Source organism: Myotis yumanensis, unplaced genomic scaffold, assembly GCF_028538775.1.
Source record: "Myotis yumanensis isolate MYYU_CA2020_CCGP unplaced genomic scaffold, mMyoYum1.0.hap1 SCAF_8, whole genome shotgun sequence".
NCBI lineage: Eukaryota > Metazoa > Chordata > Mammalia > Chiroptera > Vespertilionidae > Myotis > Myotis yumanensis.
This window is the reverse complement of record NW_027223759.1, coordinates 81,714,939-81,730,919: the sequence shown is the minus strand read 5'-3', so window position 1 is coordinate 81,730,919 and position 15,981 is coordinate 81,714,939.

The window sequence follows — 15,981 nt, the reverse complement described above, 5'->3', positions numbered from 1 at the left end:
TAGGATAAAAATTACAGAAATTTTGACTTTTTTCTTTCTTTCTTGATACTCTATCAGAATAAGAGGAAGCTAAGCTAACTTTTTACTAGATCCAAGGTAAAAAGAACATGCTTTTCCAGAAAACGTGTTTCTGAAAAAGAAATTGGACATAAATACAAACCTGTAGCCCTCATGTGAAATGCATGACAAGGACCCTTCCTATAAAGTCTGCGGTAAATTCTCCCTAAACAAAGTCACCGATTACTTTTTATGCTTGGATTTATGTTCAAAGAGATTTTCACAAAATTAGTGCATGCCTGTGCTTGGAGGTTGTAAAATAAATACTCTCCAGAAGAAGTGACAAGTTTGGCGGGTGGGGGCTGCAAAACTGTATGAGAAATGGGCCTTTCTCTTGCTTCCCAGGATTATGCATTGCATACATTTGGCCTCTGAGGCATGGTGTTTTTTGCTTTTTCATATAATTGAAGTATAAGTTGCTTTGAAAATAAGGTTTTGTCGGTAGTTTTTTAACAAAAATCAAACAACCTAGGCTATATCTGTTGAGTTTCTTGTATAAAACCCCCCAATGGTTTCCCACTTCTGTTGTGATAAAATCAAAATTTCATTTATCTAGGCAAAGTGATGTAATCAGTTGCTTACTTAATTTGACATTGCATCTCCAGTATTTTTACAAATTATTAAATCATCAAATTTCAATAGTTACATATGAAGTTCTGTATTGTTGCCTCAGGAAAAATTTCCCTTCACCTCATTCTGAGTCCATAACATATGCTGTCTTGGTGCTGTATATCTATCCTTTTAACACATTATGCTATTTGTAATTAGACAGGGTGCGGCAAAAGGAGGTGTACAATTGTTTGTATGAAACATCTATCTATACTAATAAAAGGGTAATATGCTAATTAGACTGGGAGACCATCTGGGAGACCTTCCGGACATCCTTCTGGACAAAGCCATGGTGATGGGGCTGAGGCAGAGGCGGTTAGGGGTGATCAGGCCAGGAGGGGAGGACAGTTGGAGGTGATCTGGCTGGCGGAGGAGTCAGTTGGGAACCATGAGGCCAGCAGGGAAGGGCAGTTGGAGGCCATTAGGCCAGTGGGGGGGGCAGTTGGGGGCAAGAAGGCCAGCGGGAGGGGGCTGGCTGTCGGGGGCGAGCAGGCTGAAAGGCAGAGTGGTTAGAGGTGATCAGGCAGGCAGGCAGGTGAGCAGTTAGGAGTCAGTGGTCTTGGATTGTGAGAGGGATGTCTGACTGCCTGTGGGATCGGGCTTAAACCAGCAGTCAGACATCCCCCAAGGGGTCCCAGATTGGAAAAAGGTGCAGGCTGGGCTGAGGGTCACCAACACCCCCCTCCCCCCCCGCATGAATTTCATGCACTGGGCCACTAGTAAGTAATAATACAAGAATAAAATATGCTTGGTGTACTCACAACTGTAAGCCTCCTTTTGCCCCATGCCAGTGGTTGGCAAACTCATTAGTCAACAGAGCCAAATATCAAGAGTACAACGATTGAAATTTCTTTTGAGAGCCAAATTTTTTAAACTTAAACTATATAGGTAGGTACATTGTTATTAAGCTACCTATATAGTTTAAATACTGTTGATATTTGCCACCTTCCCCTTGCTGCGTATCCTGCGGCGCACCTGCACCACTTCTCCCATCTCCCGACCGACTGACACCCCCCACTTTTTCTAATGCCACTTCTTCAAAATAGACTCGCACAGGCCGAAAACCGACTTCTGCACATGGGCCACGATGTTTCAATTGCACTGTACGTGCGGCCCCCGCACGTGGTTTTTTGTGGAATAGCCACACTCAAGGGGCCAAAGAGCCGCATGTGGCTTGCAAGCCGCGGTTTGCTGACCACTGCCCTATGCTGTACATGTATTTTTTAGATTATTTGATTAATGTCTTGGTTAATTCAGTCTAACAAAACAAGGGTTTTGTCACATGTTGCTCACCATTGAGTCTCCGAGGGACTAGCATGGAATATATTAGGTGTTTAATAAATGCTATGTAATATATATAAGTCAGAGAGAAAGGAAGAGGGAGAAAGAGATAGAAACATCAAAGACGAGAGAGAATCATTGATCGGCTGCCTCCTGCATGCCCCCCACTGGGGATCAAGCCCGGAACCGAGGCATGTGCCCTTGACTGGAATTGAACCTGGGACTCTTCAGTCCACAGGCCAATGCTCTATCCACTGAGCTAAACCAGCTAGGGCTGTAATATATTTTTTAAATGACATTCTGACATGTCTGTACATGTGACAGGAAAGTCACCTTAACATTAACATTAGAGAGTTTATGTAGTTAACGTTAGTGATTATAAATTATTTGATATCTGTATTTTACTTATTTTCTAAAATACACTTATATGAATTTTATAATAAAAATGACATATTTTAAAAGCAAATGAATAAAACATCAACTTCCATATCAATTACTCAGCAATACACAAACGTAATTGAAATGAAAGCTCCTTGTTGTGCATAACAACTTCAGCTTCCCTCTTTTCTTAAGATACAGTTCCATTCCTTTAGTAAGTGTTCCATCTGTAAACTGATATTTTCAGATCAGACTTTATTTTTTTCTCTTGATAACAAGAAAGTTATCATTTATCTTCTGTATCGATGACTTGATTATAGCTATTTCGTGTAAACTACACCTCTCCATTCATGTTGATTACATAGGACCTCTAAGGTGAGGGTCTACCTGGGTGCTAGAACCATAAAGAGAAAGGCATACTCCTTACAGTGGATAAGTGCTTACAATAGAAGGCATGGCTTTCAAATGGCAATGGAGTAACTGCTAATAGAGCATAATGCCTGATGTGATTAGAAGCCTGAGGGAAAAGTGTGAGCTATTAAGTGAGTACATAAGGTGTGGGATTGCTCTAATCAGCTTCCACAAAGTTTAAAATTGAGCAGAATCTTGGAGGAAGAGCAAGGATTTATCAGAATAAAGTGAGAGGAGAATAGGTTTTTGGCAAAGGAAACAACACATGCAATAAAGTGGAAACATGAAAGTGCATTCCATCTTTAGGGGATAATAACAAGAAGGGCATGGCCAGTCCATATGGCACCCAGGGGGAGTGTTAGGAGATAAGACTAGCAAGGGAGTTCGGAGCCAGATAGTTCAGCAAATCCCTTATGCCTTGCTAAGAAACAGCCTGGCTTGGTACACAGGGCACTCCACTGCATTGGAAAGCAGAATGCATTCCAAATACCGACATCGTGTATTTTTCTACATTGTTGCCTCAAGAGCATAACGGGATCATAAAGCGATAAGCTGCTTCCACACCTGCTAGTCCATTACTCCCTCTCTGTAAGAGTCAATAATTTCATTGTACAACTGAAAATTCACTGGTAAAAATGCTTTGATAGTATTGATAATATGAATTGACATTTTCCACATCATTCCTTGTGGGATTTTAAAATTTCTACTTTTGATAATAATGTTGTATCTTTATATTAATGCATCTTAGCCTATTTTCCCCCTAAAAAAGCAAATCCCTGTGTTTATCAAATAAAAAGCTCTAATAAGTAACTTCAGTTAGATTAGGTAATATTTTACTATTTATTTTCAGTTCTGAGCATTTATTATTAGATAGACTTTAGAACCAGGCAGTCAATGTTTTTAATTCCCTGCTTATTGTCTGTTCAATGCCCATCATAATGCATCTCTCTTGGCCTCTATTTCCACAGGTAAAGTGATAATAGTATTTACCTTCCAACATTGTTAATTGCTTCAGGAGAGATATACCAAGTCATCAACCTCGTCCTCTCCCTCAGGCCTTACTCATGTCTCACCTAGAAAGAGTTGAGTATATCTGTCTTTGGAAGTGAGAACCTATGGGCTCATCATAAACAGAACCAAAAACTTGGTAGAGCAATGAACGCTCCATCAGTTTTTCTCAGGCTTGTGTATGCTTAGAACATTTTTAAGGAAGAGAAAAATATTGCCTTGAATAATTTTATTTGAATATTACTGAATATATACATGTAAACTGTGTAAACTTTACTTTATAACCCAATACAAATAAAAAACCCACATAATAAAGCTATAAACCCTTACATTTAAATTACTAAGAAAATTCAATATAACTCATGCGATGATTTTGCTGAAATGTAACTGCTGCCTAGAAGCTCAGTGATATGTTATGAATGTGTACATGAACATCAACAGAGCCCTGGCTGCGGATATTCAGATTCTACTGCATTTGACAGTCTAATGCAAACTATTCGCCACCAAGTAATGGTCCAATTCCCCCAACATTTTATTCTGTTTCCTCTTATACTTAAGTTTTTATTCATAGTGTTCCTAGATATCCTTAGTCCTTCAATGAACTTAAATGGATTGTTCTGCAAAAAATCTGCCCCATATATTATCATTAGTTCACTATGAAGTAATACGTTTCTGCATCAACAAAATCCTGAACATAATTGTAAATACTGATACTGGAATTTCCTGACAGTAATTATCAACATAGTTGATAGACTAAAAGATTATACTGTAATTTTATTAATATTCCATTTTAATATGACATCACAGTATCTGATTAAAAAATATGGGGGGTCCAGGGGTACTAGAAAATACTTCTACTAGCCATGAAGATTCTGGGAACATCCAATATAATAAAAATTATTTAACTAACTACGATAATATAATGCTTACTAACATAAGGTTTTTTAAAATACTCGATAATTTCAAATATTTGCATGCTAATAAATTTAAAAAACAAAAGTGAGAAACTCTGATTTTAACTTTAAAGACATCCAGAAAACATTTGCATTTCTTTTTCTAACAGTTCTCTGATCCATTTTATGTGCTAACTAGAGACCCAGTGCATGGATTCATTCACTAGTGGGGTCCCTCAGACTGGCCTGCAGGGATCAGGCTGAAACTGGCTCTCTGACATCCCCCAAAGAGCCCCGGATTGCAAGAGAGCAGTTCTAAGGTGATGCACCCTGGAATTGGGCTTCCTCTTCTCTGCTTCCAGATGTGTCAACTGAGAACTGCAGCTGCCAAGTCACTGCAGCTCACCAGCTCCTGCATTGAGCACTGACCCCTGGTGGTCATTGTGTGTCATAGCTCCCAGTCAGACTGTCGAACTTAGGCTTTTATATATATACTAGAGGCCCGGTGCACAAAAATTTGTGCACTTGGGGGGTGGGGGGAGGGGTGTCCCCCAGCCTGGCCTGTGCCCTCTCACAGTCTGGGACCCCATGGGAGATAACGACCTGCTGGCTTAGGCCTGCTCCTGGGTGGCAGAGGGCAGGCCCAATACCTAAGTGCAGCCCCTGGTCAGGCTCAGAGCAGGGCCAATTGGGGAGTTGCCGCCCCCTGTCACACACAGAGCCACAGGGCGATCAGGGGGTTGGGGAGCTCCCCCCTGTCACGCTGATTCCAGTGCCAGGAGCCTTGCTGCTCCGCTGATCCTGGTGCCGGGAGGCATATTACCCTTTTACTATATAGGATAGAAGCCTAGTGCATGGGTAGGGGCTGGCTGGTTTGCCCTGAAGGGTGTCCTGGATCAGCGTGGGGGTCCCCACTGGGGTGCCTGGCCAGTCTGGGTGAGGGGCTGAGGGCTGTTTTCCGGCTGGCGAGTGATTAAAGCTTCCAACCGCTCCTTGTTTTCTTTTTTTTTTTTTATTCTGGGCCAGCTTTAGCTTTGAGGCCTCACTGCTGAAAACATCGATACAATGTTGCGGTCCGGCTGGCTTTCAGTCTGGCTGGTTTCTGGGGTTTTGTTTAGCTTCTTATTTGCAACATAGTACATAGTTGCTTAGAGTTGCAGCTGAGAGGCTGGCAAGTGAGGCGGGGAATGTTGGAGTTCACCAGTCACTGGAGCAAGAAAGCCTCCCTGCTCGCTTCAGTGCATGGCTGCTGGCCGCCATCTTGGCTGACAGTTAATTTGCATAAGGATATGCTGATTAGCCAATGGGAAGGGTAGCGGTCGTATGCTAATTACCATGTTTCTCTTTTATTAGTGTAGACTAGAGGCCCAGTGCATGAATTCATGCACGGGTGGGTCCCTCCAGCTGGTCAGCAATCGGGGCCGATCGGGAGGGCCAGCCTGATGGGGAGAGGGACCGTGGGAGGTTGGCCTCAGCAGTAAGCTAACCAACGGCAGATTTCGTGAGGAATCAGACTCCTTCCTCCCTCCAGTCTGGGTGCAGGTGAACCATATTTGGGGCTGTCAGGGCCCCAGCAGCAAGGTCTGGGTCAGTGCACATCATAGCTACCAGCCAGTCGTCTGGTCATTCCGATCATTCCAGTCATTCGGTCATAATGGTAGCTTAGGCTTTTATATATATAGATATATAGTGAATCAGTATCACCATTTTTCTCACATCCCATAGGCTCTGAAGAACATTCCATGAAATAAATTAACTATGAATAATAATTTCAAGGAAATATTTTTTGTTATTATAATGTTTAACATTTATTGAGCCCTAGCTGGTTTGGCTCAGTGGATAAAGTGTCAGCCTGCAGACTGAAGGGTCCTGGGTTTTATTCCAGTCAAGGGAACATGCCAAGGTTGTAGGCTCAATTCCCAGTTGGGGGCATGCAGGTGGCAGCTGATCAATGATTCTCATCATTGATGTTTCCATCTCTCTCTCTCCCTCTCCCTTACCCTCTGAAATCAATAAATATATATATACAAATTTATTGAATAAAGAGCATTCTACTTGTGATTTTAAAAGGTCATTTTATCTGATTTATATTCTCATAATAGTCTGACATAATCATTATTCTCCAGGATTAAAAACAGTTGAAGTAACTCACTAAATTTCCACAGTAAAGAAAAAGACATATTCAGTATCCAAACACAGGCTAATATACCTCCCAGATCCTTGCTCCTCCCGCTGGAGCAATAGCTGTCCATTTTTCACAAGGATTATTTTTAATCCTCACCTGAGGACATACTTAGAGAGAGGGAGAAAGAGAGAGCGAGAAAGAGAAGAGAGAGAGACATCGATGTGAGAGAGAAACTTAAATTGGTTGCCTTCTGTACATGCTCCAACCTGGGATCAAGCCTGCAACCTGTTTGTGCACAGAACAACACTCAACCAACTGAGGCACTCGGCCAGGCTGCACAACTATTTTTTTTTTTCTTTCTTCTTTTTCTTTCTTCTTTTCTTTCAAACATATATTTTATTGATTTTTCACAGAGAGGAAGGGAGAGAGACAGAGAGTTAGAAACATCAATGAGAGAGAAACATCGATCAGCTGCCTCCTCCACATCTGCCACTGGAGACGTGCCCACAACCAAGGTACATGCCCTTGAACGGAATCGAACCCGGGACCTTTCAGTCCGCAGGCCGACGCTCTATCCACTGAGCCAAACCGGTTACGGCTGCACAACTATTTTTGATAGTATACTTTTCTCTAACAGATAAAAAATAATCAACTTATAGACAGATCTACTATTTTACCCAAAAGAAAATGCATTTTGCAAAAGAGTATCACAACTTACAGATTTGATTGAACAATCATTATCTAAAAGGGACTTTGCAGGCAGATATAGTATTAGTATATATTTTAATTAAAATGATAAGAAATATGGAACTCTAAAAATTCAGCTGAATGGCCATGCTAATAAATCTAACAAGGCAATTTTAGTACTTAATGGCTTGCCGAATCTGTTGAAGTTCTAGAAGATTGTCAAGTAATCTCACAAAACTTTATCATCATTTCTTAAGGGCAAGCTAAAATTTGTATACTTTGGTTATTTTTATGCTGATATTTTTACACAGGAAAATATTTCAGACATAGAAACAGATGTGCAGAAACCGTTAGAGAAATAAACTCCACTGACGATTACCTTTGCTTTGCTAAGCTAAAGTACACTTGTGACATCTTGGCAGAACCAATTTTACAGACTGGAAGTATTCAAATTTAGGATTAATTTTCTTCTGCTCTTTTTATATGCATAGATATTTATTTCTCCCAAATCAAACATGAAAACATTAAATCATTTATGTGTATCAGTATAAATGTTGCTAAGGAAGTATATATGAGTCAGAAATATGATTTAAAAAAAGAAGTCTCAGGCTTTATTACCCCACAGAGATACCAAGGTACAATATATGGATCAATATCTTTATGAGAACTGCAGAAACCATGTAAGAAGATGCTGTTTCCAAGGTGTGTGAAAAGCCAAGAGCAAACACATGAAACATATGAATTGTCCTTTAACTCTAACCTTGCTAACACCCCCAGCACTCCCCTTGCCCAATCTGACACAGCTCAGTGCCATCAGGAGAGAAGCCTGCTCATGGCTTCTCCCTGGCAGGGAAGAGAAAAGGGGAGTGTACAATGTTCTGATTTTCGGAAGGCTGCCTGAGGAACTGGTCCTTGTGTGCCTGATTTGGAGCACTGATGAAATTAGCATCGTTTGGATGGCTGGGGGCCACTGAAAACAAGGGAGAGTGGGAACAGCCTGCTGTGGCACTGGAGGGCCTGCAGTGCCGGAGATAGAGAGTGAGTGTGGCTTAGAGTGACTGGGAGACTGTGCCTAACTCGTGGTTTCTCCTTTGAGAGGATGGAAAAGAGCAGACCATGCATGTGGATTCTGACTCTTCATAAGGCTGCCCAAGGGACTGATTTTGTCTCGCCTGACTCAGAGTACTAATAGGGAGCTGACGTATCCTGGATGCCTGGGCCACTGAGAAAGGAGTAGAAGGTTTGCTACAGCAACATCATGGAACCTGCTGTGCCGCAGATAGACACCGGAGAGAGCAAGAGATTGTGAACTCCCAAGAAAGAAAGCAGCAAAGCTCTCTAGGTTGGCAATGACACACAAACCCAGAGAATTCTCAGACCCCAAAAGATATATCCGAGTTCCCCAGAATCTCCCGCGATAATGATTGTTGAAAGTATTGCCCGGTGCAAAGGCAGCCCATAAAGACTGGGAATTTCGGCTATTTTTTCTAATGCATAAAACTCAGGAAAAAAAAATCTAAAGGCATATTAAAAAAAAAAAAAAACAAGAAAAAAACAAAACAAAACAAAAAAAAAAAACAAGGACTCATGGCCAAATCAAGGGAATAAAATAAATCTTTGAAAATAAACCCCCCAAAACAGAAATCTATGAAGTACCTGACAAAAAAAATAAAATAACTGTCTTGAAGGAACTAAATGACCTATAAGCCACCATAGACATCTAAACAAAATCAAGAAAACACACAAACACAATGTAGAAACTTAAAAAAAAAAGACAAACAGAACTTCTGTAGCTAAACAATACACACAACTTAATTGAAAACTTCACTAGGGAGGGATTCTACAAGAGTAAAAATAGACAAATAAATCTACATCAAATTGAAAACACTTCTGTATAGCAAAGGAAATGAATCAACAGAGTGAAAAGCAACCTACGAAATGATAGAAAATATTTGCAAATCACATATTGTATAACAAGGTAACATCCAGAATATATAAAGAACTCTAAAAACTAAATACAGAAAAGCTAATTACCCAATTAAAACTGAATAGATATTTCTCCAAAAAGTTCTACAAATATTCAACAGCCACATTAAAAAATGCTCATCACTAATCATCACAAAATTTAAATTACATCCACCATGAGAAAGAACCTCACATTCCTTAGGATGCCAATATAAATGTAACAAGAATGAGAAGACATCAGAACACTTGCACAATGTTGGCGAGATTGTAAAATGGTGCAGCCATTATGAAAAAACAGTATAAAGATTCTTTCAGAAATAAAAAATTGGACTAGAATATGATACAACAATCCCACTTCTGGGTATATATACAAAATACTTGAAATAATTATTTTAAAAGAGATATTTCACACCTTTGTTCATTGCAGCATTATTCACAATAGTCAAGAAGAGGCAGCAACCTGAATGTCCATTGAGAGATGAATAAATCAAAAGTGCTGTATAACTTGGCTGATGTGGCTCAGTGGTTGAACATTGACCCATGAACCAGGAAGTCAAGGTTCAGTTCCAGATCAGGGCACATGCCTGGGTTTTGGGCTCAGTCCCCAGTAGGTGGTGTGCAGGTGGTAGCTGATCGATGATTCTCTCTCATCATTTTTGTTTCTATCTCTCTCTCCCTCTCCCTTTCTCTCTCTGAAATCAATAAAAACATATTTTTTAAAGTGTTATATACACACAGTGAAAGAGTATTATTATTATTCAGAAGGAAATCATGGTCCATGTTACAACATAGGTGTAAGTCGAGGACATTATGCTAAGTAAATCAAGTCAATCAATAAAAGACCAGTACTAATCATTCCATTTATATTAGGCAGCTAAAGTAATCCAGCTCATAAAAGTAGAAAATAAATCATGGTCCCAAGGATTGGGTGGAGAAGAATAATTGCTGTTCAAAGAGTATGGTACAGAGTTTTAGCCATGCGAGATGAAGCAGTTTTAGAGATCTGTTATACAACAATGTGCATGAAGATAACAGTACTGTACAATACATTTAAAATGTGTTAAAGGGTGAATTTGTGTTTCATTTTAGCACAATAAAATAGATATGTATATAATACATATATGTATTATCAGAATTATAAGCACAAATCTCATTATAAGTAAATCATCATAAGTTTTACTTTTTACCTAGTTTTTTAAAAAAATTCCATCAAGTATGTTTCTCTTTGTTTAGATTGAATCCCTTCTCTCAGTCAAGCTAAAATTGCTATAGAAATATCAAGGATCTTAAATCACTAAATTTTTTAAATTTCAAAAATTTAGACAATGTTATTTCTTTATCTTTTACTTGTTTATTTTCTCAGAAGACTAAGACAGAAATGAGTGTATTTAATTGAAATTCTTCATCTTAATAATGGAGCTGAGTATAATAGCAAAATTTTTTTCTGAACTTTTGATTATTATGAAGTTCTCTTAGTCTGTGAAACATATAAAATATTAATCACAATTTCAATCCTGGACTTTGGTTCCAGTTCTTAAAGAAGGAAAATCCTCTGCTCCAAGAAATTTCTTCACACCTGAGCTCAAACCAACTTTGAATTTTTATCACAACTGAAAATTCTGAAAAATCACAAACAGAACTTTTTAAAATAGCCTCCTTAGACACAATCTGGGCCCAATGCTGATTTTGGATATAGCTTCATTTTTTGTTTTGTTTTTTAATGTGGAAATTCATTTCACTGGTATTGGTTTATTTAAGTTATACTGCTTCTCTGTTGGGTTTAGTAATATGTTATCCCAGAAGCATACAAAGTGATTTCATATACTAGAAGCCCAGTGCACAAATTTGTGCACAGGTGAGGTCTGGCCTGCCCCAATCATGGCTGATAGGGCAGGGCCAGCTGTGGGGAGGAGATGCGGGAGGTTGGCCGGCCAGCCCCGCCCCCTCAATCGGGGGTGGGACCTGCCAGGGGGAGGGGCCGCAGGTGGTTGGCTCCACCCCCTGGTCAAACTCCCTGTTGAACTCCCAGTTGAGGGGACAATTTGCATATTAGCCTTTTATTTATACCAATTGGCATCTAACAGTGACTTCAGTTATATATTCTTCTATATTTTGACTTTGTGGCCTTTCATATTGAAATTCTCATACATATTATACATTCTCATTTACTTTGACCAGCTGTTGATAGGTTTCAGGACATGCTACCACAAACTATGACCCCTTGATCTATTGAATGTCTTAAGCAAGGAGATCACTCTGACCTTTGTCCACCTCATTCTTCTGCCCTGAAATAAGGCATAAAACTCTCTTGTGAAAAGTACCCTTCCTGTACCAGAAAAATAAATTCTTATCACCAGAGATGCAGAATTTGAAATGACAAATATGTACAAACAAACCTTGTTAAACTAATCTGAGCCCCTTTGTCTTGTCAATTTTTCAAAAAGGTATTGTTTCTTAGTCTAAAAGGTATAAAGCTTCCTGCTCTGGTCTCTCCTTTGGGTCTTCTTTCTCTTGCAATTGCTCCCATGAGCATGTAAAAATTTAATAAAATTTGTAAGTGTTTCACCTTTTAATCTGAGTTTGTCAGTTTAATTCCCAGACCATCCAGAGACTCTAAGAGGGTTGAAGAAAACTTTTTCCTACCCCATATTTCCTTAAAGCATTTTTTCTTGTGATTTATTGTTGCTTTATTATTAATCAGTACCCTATCTAATCTTTAGCTAACTTACCTCTCTTACTTTTCTTAATTTCAGTCAGTTGAATATTGCAATATATATATATGTAATTAACACTTCAGAATTTTAGTACTAATGCAGTTTTGTTCACCACCTCATGGCTTAGTATATATTGCTGAAATGTTTTATGTGTTCTAAGAAAGATAAATTTGATTTTTGGCCCCATTTAGGTAGAGTAAGTTTTTATCAATTATCTTGATTTGACATTAATTTTTGTTATAGTGTTTATAGTTTCTTTATGTGGATTGTATAATCTCTGCCTTTTGAGGTTTGGTTAGAATTTATGTTTTCATCATTCCAACAAGCAGAAAAGAGAATCACAAAAATATTTTCACTTGCAAACCTTCCAATAAGTTCATCCACATTTCTTTCCCAGGACTGCTCTCTAACGTTATTTGTTTGTTTATCTCAATATATTTGATGAGATGTGAATGATCCAGTATTTGGAAGGAATAGAGACAGGGGAATAAGGAATAATTAGGAGGAGGGGGGTCCCTAGGGACTTACAAAGGGATGTAAATCAGAGTCCAATCAGAGTGAGAACTTGTGAAAAATTAAATGGCACACACCAACATTGGGAACGGTTATTTATTATTTTTGCGGCATGGAATTATCAGAGTTCCTGAGTAATGGCTTCTGATTTTAGAGAATAGGAATTAAACCCTAGAATAAAAGAATACACCTGTGGAATTTTGTCGAAGTATTAAGTCTAAATTCCGAACAGTAACTTTGACAAGTCTATAATTTTTATCCTTCCTATTCAGCCTCTCATTAACTAACCAATTACGCACATTATCTGCTCCAGTTACAATTACATTTCATGTTGGGTAGACCTCATGGGCACATCTTTGAACATGTTCTTCCTTCTCTCTGAACGCATTCCGTTCCTCATATGCACATATGGATAAGTGTAGTTCCCTCTTCAAGACTCAACTCTGTTAACAGTTGTCCCCTGTTACAGAAACCCTTTTCTAATACTCCTAGACAAAGTTTTATTTTGTCATGTCTCTGTGCTCTCATAAAATACTGGATTTTCACATACTGTGGCATTTTAAGTTTAATTTATATATTTACTTTTCTGGTTATTCTACTAGAAACAAACTCTTCAAAGACATTGTCTATGAATTTGGATGCCTATAGCCAAACACATACTCAATATTCAATTAATATTTAGTGAATAAATGAAGGGTTAATTAATCTGCACTTAGGGCTGAATTAGCATACAGTTAACACACTTGAATAAAGTACACATGAGCAAAGTGATGAAGAGAATTTACATGCATATAAACTAAATATGTAATGTCCTTTAAAACATTAATTATGAAATTTTAAATAGGATCAGTGTGAAATCTGTAGCTTTATGAAATAGACATTTTGAGTAAATGTGAACCTACACCTGTTAACCAAATCTCAGGACACTGAAATATCAATATAATCTCTGCTCCCACCAATCTTGATCAAAACCCATACAAACACTTCAGAAGCATGAAGGAGACACTTTTAGGACAGATAGAATTGTCAATGAGTTTATAGAACTAATTACCACAGGAGTTTCACAGGGATGATATGCAAGTAGTTTTAATAAAAGGTTGTAAAAAGTAATGAATCCTTTAGCCCTATGAACAATATTATAATAGTGATTGTTAACAGTAACTTATAAGTACTATCATAAAAATAGTTTTCAAGAATTAATTATGAAACTAATTATAAAGATAACTACTTTAATAATTAAGTACAATAACAAGAGAAAGTTCACAAAATGAAAATTCATACAATGAGTGTTTGCAAACATGAACTGTACGGGCATGAAGACATAAATGAGAAAAATAAGGGAGGTTGAATGCCATGGACATCGCGATTTTCTTCAGGTCTCAGAAATTGTAAAATTGATCAATGCACTCCTCCCAGATGAAATGTTTTTTGCTATGAACAACTAAAATAATATAATAAATTATGCAAATGATCTCTCTAAGCAATTTATGCTGAATGAAATTCTTATATTATGGATGAGATCGTTAGTAAACAAAACTGTTGGGGGCATACCATCAAAATATCCGTGAAAAGAAAATCAGCCAACCACTCCATCACCGCCAGAGCTTGCCACTCTAAATGAAATACAGTAACTATGACCAAGCTTACCCGTAAGGGATTTGGGCCTATTATGTTCACTGCTATGTCACCACCATCTTGATAGTGTCTGGCTCATATCAGTCATTGGATTTGTATATGATGGTGATATGAATGAGGAAACATTCAAAAATTAAATTTGAGAGAAACTTATGTTAACATTGGTAATTGTAGGGTAAGAAACAGTTAAGATAGTCACTTATCCTATATAATAAAAGAGTAATATGGAAATCGACCAAATGGTGGAACAACTGGTCAATGAGGGGGTGGGGCCAGTGAGCAGGTGGTGCCAGGCCAGCCTAGGTGTGTACCAGCGGGCAGAGGGAAAGGATGGTGATGGGTTGTGGGGGGCAGAGGCAACCAATGGGGAGATGATGGGGGCCAGCACCATCCCCTGATTACCTGCCCCGTTGCCTCCAGCAGAGGGAGGCCATGGGAGGCGGCAGCAGCGGGGTGATACAGGGCGGGGCCAGCTACTTGTCGTCCCCAGATAGGCCCGCCAGGGTCAGGGTCCCGTCCCACACAGGGAGGCCACTGACAGCAGTGGCGCAATGGAAGGTGGGGCCAACCACTCACCACCGTGCCATCCCCTGATTGAACCAGTCACCTCCCACAGAGGGAGGCCACACTATGGCTTAAGCCCTCAGTTGGACATCCCCTGAGGGCTCCCAGACTGTGAGAGGGCACAGGCTGGGCTCAGGGAACCCCCCCACCCCCAAGTGCATGAATTTTTGTGCACCGGGCCTCTAGTATAGTATAGAATTCTAATCAGAGAAATTATGTGCACAAAAACTTTGAGGCAAGAGAGTGCTTAGATAGTTCATGTAATTAAGTGTAAATGTGTATAGCTGGATTAGAGACATTAAGAATATCAGGCTGAAGAGGCAATCTGGGGTCATATCCTGCATGGTCTTTTGATGCATAATAAGAATTTTCTGCTTCACTCTAAGCATTTGGGAACTTCAAATTATTTTAATTAAGAAATTTTATCATGCTATGTTATTAGCAGGAAGTGCTCAAGGTATAATTTTGAAAATTGACAATTATAATGCAGAGTTAAAATACTTTATGGTGCCAAACATTATGTAGGTTAATGTATTCATTTTACTCAGTGTGTAACTTTATCTATTGCAAAATACATTGAAGACATTAAGACATGTCCAAAAGCTTCTGAAATGTGAATGTCTGATATTTGTGGGTCATGGTTGGAATTCCAATTTAGAGACTCTTCTCTAGAATTTTAATTATTGTAAAGTTTGTTACAATCTGAGTGTTAATTTATATGGTAGTTGTCACCTAAATGACTACTAAATTAAAAAAAAATTCAAATATAAAATAAAAGCTACTCCCGCCTGCAATCCTTCATGGATCAAGCACTAGCAATTTAAAAGTTTTGTTCACACACAAACCTATCCCCAGTATTTTAAGTCTAGTTTTACAAATATCAACATCAGTTTGAGAGATAGTTAAAGACCAATTTGTTTATTTTTAAAGGCACAATATAAGTGCCTATTTTTTTAAAGAATCACAACAAAATTAAACAATGGTAGTTTTTTTGCTATAGTCATAGTTTTAGCAAAACATTATAAGGATTAAATCATTTGTTCTTGCCATAAAAACATCAAATTTGCAAAGAACATACTGAGCAGTGTATCTAATTTTGGTCTAATGTTGAAGATTTTCAAATTCGTGCCTTCCTTCTTAA